The sequence below is a fragment of the Rhea americana genome, unplaced genomic scaffold (assembly GCF_003343005.1).
Source record: "Rhea americana isolate MKP2758 unplaced genomic scaffold, rheAme1 scaffold_0, whole genome shotgun sequence".
Taxonomy (NCBI): Eukaryota; Metazoa; Chordata; class Aves; order Rheiformes; family Rheidae; genus Rhea; species Rhea americana.
Window position 1 is genome coordinate 4,956,484 of NW_028185037.1, and position 14,631 is coordinate 4,971,114.

A 14,631-nucleotide genomic window follows, 5' to 3' on the forward strand; every position below is an offset into this window, starting at 1 on the left:
GTAACTGACTTTATGAGTTTAGAGGGCTGCRTAAGTAAAAGCAGCACGATGTGAGAATTGGGGAGAAAGTTATGTTTTGGAGTTTCTCTACACTTCTGTAGGTTAAAGGGTTGCCCTCCATGCTTCATCTGTCCAGTACCACTGCTTCACACACAGAAGACACAGGTGACATGGCACAGTCATGCCGAACCTTCGGTGACTATGGCAGCATGCAATCACAGCACCTTTGAGAAGCATTAACTCTTAGGCACCGAGAATTCTTGAAACAATCTTCTCTTTTGTCTTCCTGAGTCATCTGAAACAAYAGGACTGTTTCCTGGAGATTAATTCTACAGGAAGAATTGTGGTGTTTCTTGCCTTAATTTGCTGAGAAACTACTAGTAATTCATATGGAGACAATGAAGACACTGAAACAAACCCCAGATTTCTTAGAGGGAATACTTTAGCCTATAAATTAAYACACTTGATTGCACAATTTTCACCAGAAGTTATATGTACTGGTTAGACTAGATACTTGGTGTAAACTTACGTATTACTTTTCAGACAGAGTAAATAAACAGAGACTGTGACTTAAACACAAAACTGGATCACAACCATCCCATCTATGATTCACTGAATTTTAATTCTGGGATTATTCATAAAGATTATCTTCATCTTAGTGAAGTTATTGTGCTTTGGCTTTCTGTGTAATCAGTGGTTCAGGATGTTAAGTGAAGGTCCTGCTCATTTAGGAGGACCCTGTGCCTCTCACTGACTACAGACAAAGATGTAGGAGATTATCCCTTCTCTACTCCACCTCCTGCCAAGTGTTGGTAACTCCAAATAAGAAAGCACACTAATCCACTTAAAATGGACTTGTATTGAGTGTTTGGTAGAAATCTAAAAATAAGTCAATTTTCTAACATAAGAAAATTAAGATTAAATATTACTTGTGCTACTAGGATTCTGATCTTGGTTAGACCCATCAAATAAAGAAGTATYCAAGCTTCCTTTTAAAACTAATGTAAAAATCGTATACCTCACTGTATACCTTGCTGTCTTTTGAAAAATTAGTTTGATAAGTTTCCATATTCAAAGAACAGGTGCTATTAATTATTGAAAGTTCATGTACTGAGGTATACACAAAGAGACTTATCCTTGCCTAAGCGTGAATATCAGTGTTATTGTTGATATGATACCTTCATAGCAAACATCTGTAAGAGTGATCTTATAGTTATAGAAAAAAAAAAAAAAAAAAAAAGTTGCAGCAGCACCATGTAGCTCTTAGGAGACAAGATTTTGCAGAACACTTACTAATACCATTATAATGAAGGTAGTTCTGGCATTGTGAAGACACTATTACAGAAGCAGCTTTAATTGTAAGTGTCTGGATTTTAACTGTGTTGCAACTGAATCTATGGCTTAAGGTACTTAACAACTTAACATAATGCTTTAATGGATACCCACCAGCTCATGAGAACAAAATGATTTTCTAAGGGGATATGGAATTTATGATTTCAAGATTATCAATTCAAGGCTATATTGTTTCTTAATCATYTATGATCATTACTTCTGAAAGTTGGTTCATCAGGCCAATGTCACGGCACCATGCAAGCCAGGGGCTTCTGGTGCCGGGGCTTCTGATGGGACCCAGACTGTTGGGAGCCTGTGGGGCTGGSAGCAGGGCTGGGGCAGGAGTCAGGGCCCCTGGTCGGGTAGGGGTTGGAGCCAATACCACTGTGGTGTCATGAGGCAGCAACTGATGGTCCTAGGCTGGACGGAGATGGGGCTGGGACCAGGGGAAGTCCTGGGGGTGGGCAGGAACTGGGGGTCCCTCAGGCCCCTGACACCACTGTTCAATGTACAAGGTAGAATAGWCAGGTCTACTACAAAATCATTGTGTCAAAACTTTACTTACACATTTTGGAGATAAAAACCTTCTGGACCTTCTAGCCTGGGTTTTAATATTAATTTTTTTTTCCTGCATACTTAAAGTCTAAATTAAATTAGGATAAATCAGAATCAATATAGATACTAAGATATTATAGGATTGGGATTGTATATTTGGGGAAAACAAAGAGAGAGGCTATGGTCTCTTCTAAAAATTCACTGGTGCAAAAGAAAAGATGTGGTTTCAAATCCATTTTCCTTTGGTGCCAGGTAYACATCAAAAGGCACAAGGAATTCAGCAGTGCTGGCATGACAGGATGCCTACATTGTGCCAGAAAGAAGGCTCAAACATAATATATTCCCTCATCCATCTACAGCAAAGATTATAACTTTTTAGTTTACAGTTTCCTGTGTAAATTCCTCCTGGAGCATGTATCAGTGCTGCTTTATCTTCAAGATTAATTAAATGCTACTACTAAACCCTTTTTGCTCATCATCTTTGACGTCACATCCCAGGCATTTTACCAGCATCTCCCTTGGCATCTGGATCATAATTCTATTTAAACTGATTTACCTATAATTTCATATATGTGTTTATCATTTCCTTAATCCATTTCCAGCCTTACACGTAAGTGTATGCACAGATATATAATAACTAGTGATATCATTAAAAACATTGCTAATATTGGGATAAAACTGAGAGACCTTTATCTCCTAATTGTTCAACTAAATCTGCAAATTTAGTTCCATAAGTAAACATAGAATAGTTGAATTTGTTGTATTTTTTAACAATTCCATATTGTTTTTTCAGAATAATATTTTAACATATGCCTTTTCATTAATGCTGTTTTATTTCCTTCATACGTATTTCCTATCTCCATTTCCTGTGCCTGAAATGCCTGGACCTCTGTCAGAGCTATCTAATAGCACAACCTTACTGAGTAACATTTCTTGGACTTTTCTCAGTAGTTGTTCCCCAAATTCATGTGCAATGCGAGATTTTTACCAGAACAAAGCAAACTATGGAGGGGATAATTTTGTCCTAGTAATAAGCATTCCCTTCCAAAAGCTTCACAGCAAGAAGGAAGAGAATAGTACTTAGACAAAATTCCTGAGTCTAGAGAGTTGTCAAGTTTCCCATGGCATCTGTGAGAAAATATCATTAGATGAATAGATGTATTTTTATGATTTCTTTCTTAAGTTTTCACTTTTTGTAGAGAACAGACGACATCATGCAGGTGATGAAAATGCTCTCTGGAGCTCCCTAGCTCTTGACGACTGTTTCTGGGCTGTTTGGAAAGATCAAAGTTGTTGCTCCTCTTTTCTAGTTCTGAAGAAATAGGTAATATTTCATGTTATCACTGTGATATAACCTAGGGAGAAGAATGAATTTTTGGCATGAAGATCAATAGGCAATGTGTTACATGTATATGCTAAAGCCCAGAAGCATGTTTTGTTAAATAAGCAGCAAAATAGGAAGTTCTGTACGAAGAATACAAATAGACTGTTTAAAAATTTTCATTAGCCAGAATACTCCAATGTTTATGATAGTCATATCATCATACTGTTTCTAAGTGTTCCTAATTCGTTCAGTACTTGCACTGCTAAAAATGTATATCATATTCTCTCAATAAAAGTTAACAGGAAACCAATAGTACCGATTTTTCACTCAGTTTTAAACTCAATAATTCTGACCCATAACAGAACTACAACTTTACAGAGTTAGGCTGAGCTACAGTGAGAATGAGAACACAGTATTTATGCCTAACATTGCTCCCACACTATCTGTTATAAATGTGTTCAAATTCTATGCTTATGAATATTCTGCTTTAAGGAAAAGATATTCACCCTATAAATTARTTTGGTGCAAATTGTTCACAGATCGCTAATATTTCATTTCTGCACTTATTTTTACATACAGTGAAAAGTTAATTTTCTTATCTTTTTCCAATGCTTGTTTTACCCCATTTGTTTACATAATTGATTCATTATATAAATGAGACAATTTACTGATAAGGTTTATGTTTATTTGTGTTTTGTAGATGATTTAAATGTACATTTATGATATTTTTCCATCAAAACTTTCAAAATATTAATATGAGCAGTTTTGCTTAGACTTGCCTAGAAAGACAAATGAGCAGACTGTTATAAATATCAATATAAGTATCAAGCCCARATCTGTAATTTTTAGTTAGCTAGGTGATAATTTCACCTGATAGTGATAGTTTTACCTTCCTATTTGACTTCTGTAAACACAAATACAAATTCTTTGGAATTTAGGACTGTTGCTAAACATTAACATTTAAAATTTTGGCTTCATTTTGTCACAGGAAATTATTCTCAATTATTATTTTTATTCTATACTACTGTAATCTTCAGTAAGTGCAATTATTCCTGTTCAACTCATTTGTTGATAAAAATAGGGTGTCTGATAGAAAATAGATATAACTTGAAATTGAACACCAGTAAATGTCTTAGATTTTGCACSGTGTGGCAAGTCTTTAGGCTTATTTTTGGTCTAAAGTCACCATAATGTTAACCACTACACTTGTCGCACCATGCTCATTATACTAATATCAATTCCAACACACTTCATGTTACATAAAAATACTGAGCAGGTGAAATTGCAGTGCCTGGCACCTTAATTTTTCCCAGAGATTTTTTATTAATAGTAAGAAAGTATTTAAAGTTTATTGTGAAGGGAATTTCCCATTTTTTGTATGCATTTGCTAAAGGTAGCTGATACTGTCAAAAATGTCCTAATTTATTATCATTTATCTGATACAACTTTGAAATTATACTATGTTCAACATGTTCATATACTTTCTGCATTCCACAGGTAATGTAAAGAAGAAAAGATTTCAGATTTTTCATTAGTAAATTAATTACAATATGTTTTCGTTCACTGCAGAAATTGCTACTCACCCATTTCATCAGATGTGAAACACAGATAGCCCCAGAAAAGCTATGAGGAATGAGGTGGGGAAGATCAGTGGACAAAAGATAATAAATGGGCAAGAAGCCTCTCTACTTCAAGAATGTTCTTTCTTTTATTCTTTCCAGTCAAAACATTTTAGAAACTCACTCTTACCTACTTTTCTGTCTCTTCTGCCACCTCTTAATCACTTTTGCCCTCTCATACTGTATAAAAGATAGCCTTTTAAGAGCATAGTATTTCTGATAAGCCTTTTGCAGGTCAGGAAGAAATTTTCCAAATCAGATTCAAACTGGTGATTATTTGATAAGTTTTTAACCTCCATAACTGCTTTATGCAAGTAGAGGATGTTTTAGCTAATATAACCTGCGGCTGCTGTTCAGGTAAAAGATTGAAGGGCCACTTTTCAGAAGTTACATTACACTAGGAAAAATATGAGGTCTGAAGTTCTTACAAAACTATTCTGTCAGTATTCCCTTTTTTCATTATGGAATAGATAGTTGGAGCATCTGAAGACTGCAGAGTTTACCCTAAAAGTTAGGTTATATACCTGGAATAGGAGAACTGRAGAAATAGAAGTTGAATTTTTCCCAGTGTGGAGTTGAAAAATATACGCCGTCACTTGCATGATTTTCCTATGTGTTTCTGTATTCACTTGACTATCCTAATTAACCGAAATGTTATCACTTCAGCTAGATTAGCAATGTTATTGCCCTCTAGTGGACTTATTTATTTGCAATTTTATAAACTATCCTGAAAACATTTCGAAAAATACATGCCTTGTAACATAAAACTGTGAGTTTGAACCAGAAAATATTCTTGATATGAACATATTCCATCAGTTCCTTTTGGGGATTATGTGCCAGGGATATGTGTTTATTTACAGTAAAATATAAATTATATTGGAAGATAGAAAAAAATATTTCTTCTATTACATCCAAAGTGAGTAAAATTTGTTGTACTCAGAGGTTCAAAATCTACCCAGCAGTGGCATCAGCCAAGCAAGTATAGCACTGCTGCATAAGATTCAAACCATACAATTACACTGAGTGGGTGACTGTCATTTGAATGCTGCAGTATGTGTATTAATGAGTCTCAATCACTTCCAGTCATTATTCATGTCTTATTGTAGCTTCAATGCTTAGTTAAATTTCCAAAATTAGACAGCATGTTAAACTTGCATGGCTTCTGTTGGAGACAGAAAACAAGCCTGGAATAATATTCTATCAGATAAGAGGGAAGGGGAAATACTCTGAAAAGCAACAAAAGACAATATTGTTAAAAGCATRCATTGCAGAATTGTCAGGGCAGCACACACAGACAGTAAGTTTTTTGAATCATGTTAGAAAGATTAAAATTGAAAGGACAGGTCTAACAAAGATAGTTAAGATGAGTAAAGATGTTAACAGATTTTAAGAAGCACTCACTAGATTAAGCGCTTAACTCAGTGACTTCAAAGAGCATTGTTTAATGAACCTGACTTCCCACTGTAAATTGCATTGAGCTTCAGTCTGCATAGTTAGGCCCCTTCAAATGTGTGTAAATGTGGCCTTTATACCAAAAATGAAACATATCTTATATATTTTAATTTGAAATAGGAACCAGATAAAGCCTCTTTGGGAKGTGTCTGAATTTTTATAAAATACAGATGAATAGGAGTAAACTRCGACTTTGCAAGTATCACAAATCTAAATGTTGTAACAATTCTAAAATTAACATAATTTGGTCATTTAACCTTTCTTAAACAGTGGGTGTTGTTTTAAGTATTTGGACTTCATAAGTAGGATTTATTTCACATAATAAGAAGCAATATAAATATTCATTAAATGAATCATTATTTTTCTAAACCATTTCTTAGTATATAGTGGCTTTGAAACCCTGACTGAAAGAGTCTGATCACCATAAATTTCATTGTTCATGCTTTGAAGCGTATGGGATTACTTTGGATTTACACTGTGTCAGGGCCCTGAGGGCATTAGCAAGGCTTAACTAATCTCCAGAGGTCCCTTCCAACCTTACCATTCTATGATTCTAAGCAGTCTCACCTGGACTTCCAGTCACCCCCTCTGCCCATGGGCCCAGAGGTTTCATTCAAATGCARGCCCGGACAAGCAGAGCTGCTCTGAGCTACGCTGTACATGAACCTGTGCCCAGCYCTGTCTTCTGATGCCCTGGTTTGCTGGACTTCCTGGACAAACCTTGGATTTGTGTTGTAGGTACCATGCCTCTAGCCATCTCCTGCTGTTCGTGATGGGACTCCCTGGATGGACCCTGGACCTGACTCTTCACCTTGCCTGGTCTGCAACTGCCAATGGACCCTGTCCCTCTCACTACCTTGCCCTGATGTAGGGCTGTGTTATGGTCAGGAAGGTCACTGCCTGCCTGTGTTGCAYTTGCCCTTAGCTCCTGTCTTGTACTTCCTCATAGGCCAGCTCTTGCTGCTCCCTGGCATATGGGCAAATAAAATTATTTTCCCTCATAATTTCACATCCACAGTCAATAAATTAGGTCCAGATTTAAGTTTGCTTGAACTGATTCATAAAAATCACGTTTAATGTTTCTGAGTTTTAAGGGCACTCAGGATCTCCATACATCACTCATGAAGAATTACGGACAAATTTTTCTACTGTGCATTTCTTGCATTTTTAAATATTCTCTAATCTAGTGTTATTCTGCTTCTGTCATACATGAGCCTAATACATTCATAAAAATCACCTTTCACTTACAAGCACATTTCAGAGATTTATAACAAACTATAAAATACTTAACTGTTATGTTATATCTACACTTTAAAATTTCTCTTCAAATTGCATAATTTGCCAACTATGACCTCACTCTGCCTGTTGATTTTGGCAAAAATTACATTGGGACACTCAAAAAGATTTTGGTGTGTAGTTAAGGTTCTGTGGAGGGCCTGGCAGAATTTGCATTTGGTGATGCAAGTATGGGCAGATACTGTGTATCTTTTCCTCCTTCCTAGAAGGAAGCAAAGAAATTGAACCTGCAAAGAGGGTTTATCATACCAATAGCCTAGAGGCTATCATAACAAAAGATTGACCAGTTAAGCTGCTCACCATAGAGATATCATAGTTACTGATATAAAGCATGACATACATGGCTTCAAACTGCAGTGATGAGTAAGGTGAGTGGTGAGACCTGCCAGTCATGCACACGGTTCAATCTCAATACCATTCTTGGGGCAGAACAACTATAAAACATTACATATGCATCTGTTGAAGGAAAACAGCCATTTAGCTGGTCATAACCAACTATAGTTCAGCACTATATTTTATCAAAAAATACTACTAATGCAGATTACTCGTATTAAGGCATCAATCTGCCATACTCACTGAGTTTGAAATATGCTTATCTTGATGAGAATTTCACAAAACTCTGTGAAATTATAGGATTGACTCTAAGGATAAGATTGAGAGAAGTGAAATTTATGGCARTATTTCCAAATAAGAATCTAGTACTAGTTTTATGAGACCTTGAGGTAGTCAATTTTAATGTAAAATTTATTGCAGTCACTTTTCATTAAATCTGTGGCTTTACGTCAATAATTTTTATTAATGATATTTAAATTCTCTAGGAAGTAAYATGTACATCTGTCTCATAGGTTTGTATTACATAAACAAGGTTCCACCTTTTCTTGTATTTTATTTATTTTAACTGATTTCCAGCATGAGAAACAAAATCATTTTTATTTGGATATGYCAAGTAATACTATTGTAGGGTGTGCTTTATCTCAGTGAGCTACATTAATATTGTTCGCTCCTCTGTATATTTAGTATATCAGTGCAATTGAAAGACAAACACCTATTCATTAGTTGACCTATCTTCCTTTCTTTTCTCATAAATGCCCACAAAGTTTGCCACGTTATGCAGCAYTTTATGTATTACTCTATTTTAATGTAAAAGCTCCACACTTCTTTGCATGGTATTACTCTTTCTACATTATTTTATACTTAAAATCTCACTCTTTCCCCTGGCCCTGGAAATGCCCTTATTATTACCTCAAGGCCATAGCTGCCATATAGTGGATATTTTGAAGAATGAAAATGTGCATTGTTCAAATAATTGTCTATGAAATTTCTCTTAAGAGAAGATGTGCAGGAGATAAACTTGGAAATATAGCAAAGTATAAAGGCAAACATTCAATATATTAAATGAACTCTTATCTCTGGTTGTAATGAAATGACAGACTCCCCCTTTGAATTTTGTTCGACCCAATATTTGACTATTTTTCTTATAAGCAGTCARAAACTTATTTTCAGGACTTCCTTGAGATCAGACTCAGAAGACAACATGAGTTCATGTGTTAGTAGGGCAGGGACGTGACTGGATCTGAGGAGGTCTTTTGTTTTATCTTGGTTTTGTTTTACTCTTTCCTAGTCATTTTGTCACTGTCATTTCAACTTATTCCAAGTAATCACCAAATTTAAGATCTTTTCTCCCAATTCAGTCATGCAGTAATAAAGCCACATAGTTCTGCTGCTTGATCTCATCCTATTACTTCATTATTTCTTCACTGAATTGTGGCAATCATGATGTTCTCAGATGGTATCATTTTTCCTGCTTTCTCTTAGATGCATTAACATCTCATCCTTACCACATATAATCAATCTCCTGTCTATGTCTGAAAAGAATATTCCCTCATTCAGCTTGACTCATCATTTTTAATCACTCATTTTTTCTCTTRTTTTTGTATTTTCTGCTCTGCTTCTATTAGGGAGCAATATGAACGTGGCCTTCAGATAGACATCGCAAACACAAGTTACAACTTTGAATAGTGAAGAGATTGCTTCTTCTATGTGCCACAAAACTGCAAATGTCTCCCAAAGAATAGGGGAACATACAGAGCCATTAACAGGAAACTGTAAAAGACTGATGTCCAAGAAAGGCTGATGTTCTCCAAGAATGTACCAGAAAGTGTAAGTTCATGCTCTACCTCTCATTCTGTCTGATGAGTGTTTTCCCCACTTTCCTTTACCTTCCTTCCTCCTTTATGTACTCTCTTACAAGCAATTTGAGCTTTCTAGATAACTGATCTTGTCTTATACAATCCAAAGCAAGAGTAGCATGAAGGGTAGACTTAGTTTTTGCCATGATCTCCTTTTAGGAATGCAATACAGCCTTTGTACAGCTAGTAAAACTTTAAAATTAATGACTGCTATGACTGAAGCTTCCCAAAGCATTCCATTAGAGTACATAGGAGTCTCGCATGCAATTAGGATAATTGAAGAATTTTTAGGATAATTTAGGATAATTTCAAAAGCACCTGTTATTAGAAGAAGTCTAAGTTCTAGACTAATCTAATGCACAACTAATTGTATTATCTTCAGCTACTCATCAGAGCAATATGAAGAAAACAGAGAAAGGGGGTAGCAACATAGCCAGGAAACAACCAAACAAACCAATAGGTACTCTGTTTGTTTATATTTTTAAATAAATTGTTCATTTATCCTCATCTAAACTGGTAGTAACTCAGATGAGACAGATGCAGGTTGATCAGACCCAMCTTTGTTTCTTTAATGTTAATGTCTTAAAAAGCACATAGCAACTTCCTTTTCACCAGCTCAGTGAGGAGTGAGGTGGTATATATGATTTTTAAGATGGGACTTTTGAGGAGACTGTGACACTAGAAAAGAGACTCATTGATTCTTGTTCTTCACATGGATCCATCAGAGGGTTGCTCCCAACTTAGTACAGTCCGAAGTCGGAGCAAATGCAGATTCTTTGAGTGAAATAAATGAGTATATTAGGAGGACAGATACACGGGAAAGAATATTAATTTCTTTCTCTCTTCAAGGAAATTACAAGTAAAAGACCTTGACTGGGGGGCCGTAGGAATAGGACCTCCAGAACGGCTTCAACTTAATTCCAGAGAGCAGCTCAGAGGAGAAGTGGTACTGAAGCATTCTTCATTACATTAGTGTCCTCAGATATTTTAAAAGGGAAGATTTGGTCTTTTAAGGTTAATATTGCAATCCATGTTCTTAGGATTTATTTTTTGTTTTTATTCCTGCCTTTCAATTTACCTGGAGTTGATGAGGTTTCCAGCTGCAATGCATTTGAGTTACTGTGACTAGCTGCTTTGTTTACAGCTAAAAGACTCATCTTCCCAAAACATTTTCCAGTGTTTACTTAAAATAAACTATTTCTTGAAAACAGATAACAGATAACAATCTTGTCACTTATTCTCGTTCACTAGAATATTCATAGACAAACACAACCAAGAAATACAGTACTGAAGTGAATTATTTTAAATATTTGAATGTATATTTATAGAAATCATTCCCTAGCTAGCTTTACTGAAAATAATTTGCATAATGAGTAGGTCACTCAATAAAAGGTCAGGCCTCTCTGTGTGTCTTCTCAACAATACTGATGTCATATTTTGTTTTTATATTTTTAATTTTTATTGCTCTACTCATGCTAAGGTTTACAGCTCTATGGACCATGACTTTGTAACGCACTACATGCTCCGAGATGCTCGTTCTTCCTCTACCTCGTTACTACTGAGGCTAAATCCATGGACTTCTTGACTGTTACCAAGATATGGTGAGCAATGCACCAGGTCATCCTGAAATGACCCATTCATAGCTGCATTAAGAGCAGAGTGGTCTTCAGTTGTGTGGATCAAGGTCTGAAGGCTACACTATCCTCATGGTCTTTTCTCCCCCAGGAAAAACTTAATTAGCAGCTTGGCAACTATTCTTGAAAAAAAAAAAAAAATCCTAGCAGAGTATTAACTAGCTACCAATAGTAATTTACCAGCAACATTTTATTTTACAGATTTATTTTATTCAGCCACTACTATGGGGAAAGTGATCTAGAAAATATTTTTTATTAAGCTGTTGTGGCCAGTGTTATTAGTAATTCAGAATTCTCAAGTTCAAGTTTTAAGAAGAGCAACAAGGTGCCCTACATATGGCTCTAGTCTCATTATTAGCATCTGCATAGGTACAAGAGAAAACTTTATCTTTTACTCATATGCAAAGGCAAGTTCAGAGATTTTATTGATAACTATTACRGTGAGATATGAGTTTCTGCAAGTGAGATCACTTCCCAGAGCCGTACATGCCATAATTACTTCACAATCATATTATTGTCATCATCTGCTCAGAATGGCAGGCTCATACCCTGCCCACCAAGCACATTTTTAATCATTAAATGAAAAGCTTTTAGTTCCAAGAGCTAAAGAAAAATATATCATCTGTCAGCAAAAAGGAGAAGAGAAAATACTAGTGTTTCAGAGAGTGCTCCCATTAGTCAGCCCACTAATGTGCGAAAGCCTAAAGAAATTCCCATCATGTGAGGATCTTTCCTGCCAAAAAAGAAAACAATAAAACTAGAGAAACTTGTCTTTAATATGCACATTAGAGTATGGACTGGAAAAATGCAAATATTTCTCTGTCCTATACTTAGCCTCAAGGAGTGGAACAACAACAACAACAAAAAAACCCTACTTATGGATCTCTATACATAGTTAAATCCAAATCAAAAATGAATTTGGTGTTTTACAAAGCTTTGATTGCATTGYTAGGCTAAAATTATTTTAAAACAAATGAAATTATAGAAATGTGAAGGTAGAAGAGACTTTAGTGGGTCATGTGGTCAATTCATTCTGCTTTGAGGCAAGACTATTCAGAAACATCCTTATTCTTGAAACTTGATGTGCAGAGATTTTCATGGCTTCCCTAAATATCCTCTTCTGTTATTTATTACGATTACAGAATAATTTAAAAAAAAAAAGTCTAAACTACATTTCTTGGGTTTAAGTTACATCAAATGTGTTTTATACTCACCAGAAAGAAAAAGTATATTTTTATAGTATCTGCACAGCTTCATACGCATCACTACCATGTCCTCTGTAGAGTTTTCTTTGCTAGACTAAATAAATCCAATTTCAAATCCAAAGCAAAATATTTTGGATTTTTCCAAATCTCTGATCATTGTCTTGCTCTCTTCCAAAATCTTTTCATTTTCTCTTAAGTTATGCTACCCATACCTAAAATTCTGCTGAGATTTTACCAAGACTGAGTAAGGAACAAAAATGATCACCTATATCTTTCATTTTTCCATGAACCATTCSTAGAATTACATTTGTGTTTTTTTGTAGCATCATCCACTAACCTATATTCAGCTTATGACACATCTGTACTTGTGTCCAACCTTTCTTGCATTGTTCTTTCTCATTTTGTATTTGCCCATATGGCATCATTCCCAAGCATGGTGCCTGCATTTGTCATCATTAAATTTAATCAGGTTTGGGACCTTTTCTTTGACATACACTGATCTCCAGAATACTTGTGGTCTTTCCTCCTCCAAGAATACTGTCAGCTGCAAATTGCATAGCCACATCCTTTATTTCATTAAGTCATTAATGAAAATATGGAGTTGATCTTCACAGAAGTTGTTTCCTTGAATGGGTAAACTGGAGTGAAATAGCTACCTTCCAGTTTGATATAAAACTACCGAAAACTAAACTTGGATAATATTTTTTCTGCCTCTTCTGGTAATTTCATCTTGGCCATATAAAATCAAAATGATAGCATACTGTTAAAGAGATGGATTTCTAAAAACTATACAATAAGAAATAAACTTTTTTTGTTTCTTAGTCATGTACTATCCCACATTTTCAGACTTAAATCCCCACTGCCCTCCATGAAAATAATAACACTTAACTGATTGGTGAATGTACCGAGTAGAATGGAAATATTTTTATCACTATGGCAACAAAATGCCTTAGTGGGGAACAAGTCATTCAGCTAAAACATATAAAGCAAAAAGGTTAAGTAAATTTGGAACCTGAACCATCAAAGCTTGAAAATGCAAAATGTGAACTGTTTTGATTCTSTGGGAAGTTAGGAGAATGGAGATATCACAGAAGCCAGTGATGCTATGATGCCAAATGTCATTGTATGAAGTACCACTGAGAAACCTGAAATTCTTGAGGCTTCAAAAAGTCCATATCCAGTGATAAAAATACTAAGAATACATGGCATGTGTTCACAAACGACATTACCTAAAGTATTATCCTTTAAAAGATAAAAAGGAAAAAGAATCCAAAGAACKGTATAGAATGATTAAGAAAATAAGCAATATTAATTATTTGTAAAATGGCRTAATAAAAAGGCTCCTCTAATATATACCAGAACTACTTTTGAATACGGCAATAATCATGACAGACTTCAGACTTAAATTCCACAGACTTTGGATTTATCTGAAATTCGTATTTTATTAAAAATKAAAACATTTATATTAGTGTATCTCATCACATATGCATTAATCTGTTCTCTCATATGTTAGCAAAGTATTTGATTGTACTGTGCTATAGGAAATTATTTAGGTCAAAAGTAAATTTCCTGAGACAGATTGTTAGGTAGTAAAAATTGTTAGTTCCATTGAAAACAATGTATCTACAGCATACTGACCTGAATATCCATCTGAATGCCAGAAGTGTAGCTATCTGCTCTATACTTTTTAAAGCTGAACAGATCATTAACTGTAAGATATTTGATTTTTGCTTCCATTTTTATTCCTGAGATATATGTTCAGAAGTGTTTCTTTTTTCAAAAATATTTTCTAATTCACGAGTTCTTTTCAGAACATTTACTGAAAATTGCCAAGTTTTGTACAAGCCTGGATAGTTTCATAAATCATCTGATTAYTGAAGTTTTCTGTATGAAGATATACTTACAGATGTTTTTGAATTCCTCATCTAAATGTAAAATTAGCTATTTTCATTTGACTGTTGATCATTTATGTTTGACTATAAATAATACCTCTGGTTATTTAATTTTTTAACCCTGAAATCTCAT